The sequence below is a fragment of the Psammomys obesus genome, unplaced genomic scaffold, assembly GCF_907164565.1.
Source record: "Psammomys obesus unplaced genomic scaffold, mPsaObe1.curated_primary_1811, whole genome shotgun sequence".
NCBI lineage: Eukaryota > Metazoa > Chordata > Mammalia > Rodentia > Muridae > Psammomys > Psammomys obesus.
This window is the reverse complement of record NW_026596040.1, coordinates 37366422-37371654: the sequence shown is the minus strand read 5'-3', so window position 1 is coordinate 37371654 and position 5233 is coordinate 37366422.

The following is a 5233-nucleotide window of genomic DNA, read 5'->3' as shown; positions in this document are numbered from 1 at the left end:
TGCCAGAGTTAAATGTGCACAGCACCATGGCCATGGCCATCCTAAATCAATTTTTGTTTTGTTGCTGCTGTTTTTTGAGACAGTCTCACTGGCCTGGAACTAGCTATGTGAACTAGGATGGCCTCAATGGCCTCAAAGCAATAGAGATCCACCAGCCTCTGTTTTGCATGTGGTGGGATTAAAAGCATGCACCCAGCACACTCAGCTTAAAACCAATCTTTAACGAAACTGTACTCTTACCTGCTTCCATCTAATCCTTGAAAGCTGTACATTTTACCTAGGAAAACAGGGCTTGAACTGTGCCTGTATGCTTCCTACAATAGAGCAATGACAGGAGTCCAACCCTGACCCTGTATCACTTTAGACAGGAGTTCTGAAGCCCTACCTCTATCTGTTCTGTGGTTTAGGATAAATAAGAATATGGCACATCTTATTTATGTGATGTGTGAGGTGTGGTGACTCACACCTGCAAGCCTAGCTCTTAAGAGGTGGAGGTAGGATTGGGAGTTCAAGGTCGTCTTGAAGAATCTGAGCACAACAAACTCCATTTTGGTACTAGCCTCTAACTTGTAATTAACCTAGCTCTCACCCCCAGAACCTGAAAAAAAAAAAAAAAAAACCTGTTTGTATTTGCAGGAAACCATGACATTCCAGAAGACACAGTGTGCCCGCCCTGACATCAGTCAATCAGGAAACAGATCAAAATGACTGTTGTCCTTGTGGTTGCTAAAACAATTATGTTTTCCTTATGGTTGCCAAAATAGTTATTCCAACTTGCCTTTAGCCAATCACTATGTAACAAACCTACTCTTGCTAAATCTCACCCAATCACGTAACCGCCAAGACTGGAAGCTCCTTCCCCTTGCTAAAAACCCTATAAAAATCAGCTTCTTTCTAGGCTAGAGGCTCCTGGCCTCTGACTGCTGTGCCAGTTCGTGCTGGGAGTCTAAACTTAAGCCCGAAATAAAGGCTCTTTGCTTTTGCAGACAATTTCTGACTCCTGGTGTGGTCGGTGGTCTTTTGGGGTCTCCCGAACTGCATACAACAGTCTTTTGCTAGATCTCAAATTAGAGGTCGGTTTGGCTATGTAAGAATGTTTTTTAAAAAAAAGGAAGGAAGGAAACTAAGAAGGAAGGGGAAAAAGGAGGAAAGGGTAAGTTAGAGAAGGAAGAGAACACAGTAGTGTTAAAAACAGCAAGTGGGTTTCACCTCATGGATCGGATCCATTCAAGAGCTACACTTTCACATCTACAACTATTGGCAAAGAGAGGTATATCAATACAGCAAGTCCAAAGGCATTCTTTCTTCCCAACGACACACAGTTGGCAGTTTCCAAAGTTCTTTTTAGCATCGTCAAGGCCAATTTTTACTAATTTCTGTTTAGAGATGGTTTGTAGTTGACTGCCACAAGGTTTTCAGTTAGACAGGTATAGTTCCTGTCTAGCATGAAAATGCCTTCTCCTTGCTTTCCCTGGGAGGCTCTGAAGAAGGTATTGTGACATAATCAAACATGGCCTCCACAAAATCCCAAGTGGATATAGAGTGGCTAGACTGTGGATGATTTTTTTAAGGGATTTACTTATTTTTATGTATATGTTTTGTTTGGATGTATGTCATATGAATTATACTACCCACTGAAAGCAGAAGAGGTTGTCAGATCCCCTAAAAACTGGAGTTACAGACAATGTGAACCATCCACATGAATAGGTATGGATGTGGTTCACATGCATAAAATAAAATCCTTTTTAAAATGCCCGTGTTAAAACCAAAAGAAGTACAATAGCATTTTTTCTTTTTCTTTCTTCTTTCTTTCTTTCTTCCTTTCTTTTTTCCTTCTTTCTTCCTTTCTTTTTTCTTTCTTTCTTTCTCTTTCTTTCCTTTCTCTTTCTTTCATATATTTAATTTGTTTTTTTTTTTTTTTTTTTTTTTTTTTTTTTTTTTTTTTTTTTTTTTTGGAGACAGGTCTCACTACATGGCTCCGGCTGTCCTGGGGCTCACTATGCAGACCACGTGGCCTCAAAATCCACCTGTCTTGGCCTACAGAGTTCTGGAATTAAAGGCATGTGCTACCATACCCAGCCTAATAGCTGTCCTTTTGAAGTGATGATGGGCTGCAGTTTTTCAGTACTTTGTAAATTAATATGACTCATGAAACAAATGGCAGGTTTGTGTTCTGTCCCATGTATATCAAATGGCACAATGGAGAAAGGCCAGTAAAGCCAAGCATGGTGTTGTAGCATTTGGGAGGTCGAGACAGGAGGATTGCTCCAAGTTCTAGGCTAACCTAATCTAACAACAAAATAAAACAAAACCAAGGAGGGAATAGAGAAAGAAATGTCAATGCTCATAGAACACATACATTTGTTGTTTTTGTTTATTTTTATTTGAGAGAGCATTTTATAATAATTAAATTTTTTTTGGTGCTGATGTCAAAGGCATGGCAAATTTCAACTCTACCACTGAGCCCATCCCCAGGCCCAAATAACCTTAAAAAAAAAATTGCAAATAGGATTATTCAAATCATTCTGTTTTACTTCATCCTTAGATGACAGTATGTTTACAATCTGAAAAGACTATTTTACTGATGTAATGTTTCAACTAATCTTTTTTAAAAACTTTTTATTCTTTGTGAGTTTCACATCATGCACCCCAGTCCTGCTCATCTCCCTATCCTCATATCCAGATGCCCTTTGCCTTTACAACACCTCCCAAAAAACACAAGCAAGCAAGCAAGCAAACAACAAAACCAAAGCATAAAAAACATCTCGTCGTGGAAGCTGTTGTATACAGTGTGTCCCACAGTACATCGCTCTGTCCACACATCTTTACTTGCAAATGTTGCAATGAGTCCTTGCTCTAGTTTGAGATCTCTCGATTCTGTGACACCATCAATATCGGATCCTCATGAAAACCGTTCCCTGTTATCCTGTTGTTGCCCTGTGTCATGCAAGTTCCGGGCCAGCAGTGCTGCACGATGGGACCCTGTCTCAGAAAACTGGAAGCAAGAAAGAAGTGGGGCTGGGAAGAGGACTACTCGGTGAAGAGCACTTCTTGCTGTCAGGACCCAGCACTCATATGGTGGCTCACAACTGCTTGTAGCTCCATCTCCGGGGTATCCGATGCCCTCTTCTGGCCTGCATGGCTCCCCATCCCCCAACAAAATGAAACATCTTTTTAAAAATGTTCTACTACAATACCTTCTTTAAATACAAAGAAGAGAGGAAAGGGAAAGGAGAAGAAAAAAAAAAGAGGTAAGACACTGAAGTCATAAATGAGTTAATATATTAAGAAAACCGATGGGTGTAAGGTGAAATCTCAGGGTTGTTTTGATTTGCATTTCCCTAATGGCTAATGAGGTTGAGCATTTCTTTAAGTGCTTCTCTGCCATTCGATATTCCTCTACAGAGAATTCTCTCTTTAGCTCTGTTCCCCATTTTTTAAGTGGATTACTTGGTTTATTGCTTTTCAGCTTGTTTAGTTCTTTATATATATTGGATATGAGTCCTCTGTCAGATAAAGGGTTGGTGATGATTCTTTCCCAATCTGTAGGCAGTCGCTTTGTTTTGATGACGGTGTCCTTTGCTTTACAGAAGCTTTTCAGTTTCATGAGGTCCCATTTATTGATTGTTGCTCTTAGAGCCTGTGCTGTTGGTGTTCTGTTCAGGAAGTTTTCTCCTGTACCAATGAGTTCTAGGGTATTCCCCACTTTTTTTTCTAGCCGATTTAATGTGTCTGGTTTTATGTTGAGGTCTTTGATCCACTTGGACTTCAGTTTTGTGCAGGATGATAAGTATGGATCTATTTTCATTTTTCTACATGTAGACATCCAGTTGGACCAGCACCATTTGTTGAAGATGCTATCTTTTTTCCATTGTATGGTTTTGGCATCTTTGTCAAAAATCAGGTGTCCGTAAGTGTGTGGGTTTATTTCTGGGTCTTCTGTTCGATTCCATTGAGATTTCACCTTATACCCATCAGAATGGCCAAGATGAAAAACTCAAGGGACAACACATGCTGGAGAGGTTGTGGAGAAAGGGGAACCCTTCTCCACTGCTGGTGGGAATGTAAACTGGTACAACCACTCTGGAAATCAATCTGGCGCTTTCTCAGACAACTAGGAATAGCGCTTCCTCAAGATCCAGCCATACCACTCCTAGGCATATACCCAAAAGAGGCGCAAGTACACAAAAAGGACATTTGCTCAACCATGTTTGTAGCAGCTTTATTTGTAATAGCCAGAAGCTGGAAACAACCCAGATGCCCCTCAACTGAAGAATGGATGCAGAAACTGTGGTACATCTATACAATGGAGTATTACTCAGCAATGAAAAATAAGGAAATCATGAAATTTGCAGGTAAATGGTGGGACCTGGAAAGGATCATCCTGAGTGAGTTGTCCCAGAAGCAAAAAGACACGCATGGTATATACTCACTCATATAAACATACAATATAGAATAAACCCACTAAAATCTGTACATCTAAACAAACTAAGCAAAAGAGAGGACCCTAACTAAAATGTTCAATCCCCATCCTGAAGGCAAAGAGGATGGACATCAGAAGAAAAAGAAAATAGGAAACAACCTCAGAACCTGCTACAGAGGGCCTCTGAAAGCTTCTGCAGTATAGACTGTCAAAGCAGATGCTGAGCCTGATGGCCAACTGATGGGCAGAGTGAATGGAATTTTATGTAAGAAGTGGGAAATAATAAGAGCTGGAGGGGACGGGAACTCCACGAGGAAAGCAACAGAACAAGAAAATTTGAACACAGGGAACATCCCAGAGACTCATACTCCAACCAAGGACTATTCGTGGAGATGACCTGGAACCCCTGCACAGGTGTAGCCCATGGCAGTTCAGTGTCCAAGTGGGTTACATAGTTATGGGAAGAGGGACTGCCTCTGACATAATCTGATTGGCCTGCTCGTTGATCACTTCCCCCTGAGGGGGGAGCAGCCTTACCAGGCCACAGTAGAGGACAATGCAGCCACTTTTGATGAGAACTGATAGACTAAGATCAGAAAGAAGAGGAGAACCTCCCCTATCAGTGGACTTGGGGAGTGGCATGCATGCAGAAAGGGGTGGGAGGGTGGGATCGGCAGGGGAGGAGGGAGGGGCTTATGGGGGGATACAAAATGAATAAAGTGTAATTAATAAAAAATTTAAAAAAATAAAAAACAAAAAAAAAGAAAGAGAGAGAGAGAGAGAAAGAAAGAAAGAAAGAAAGAAAGAAAG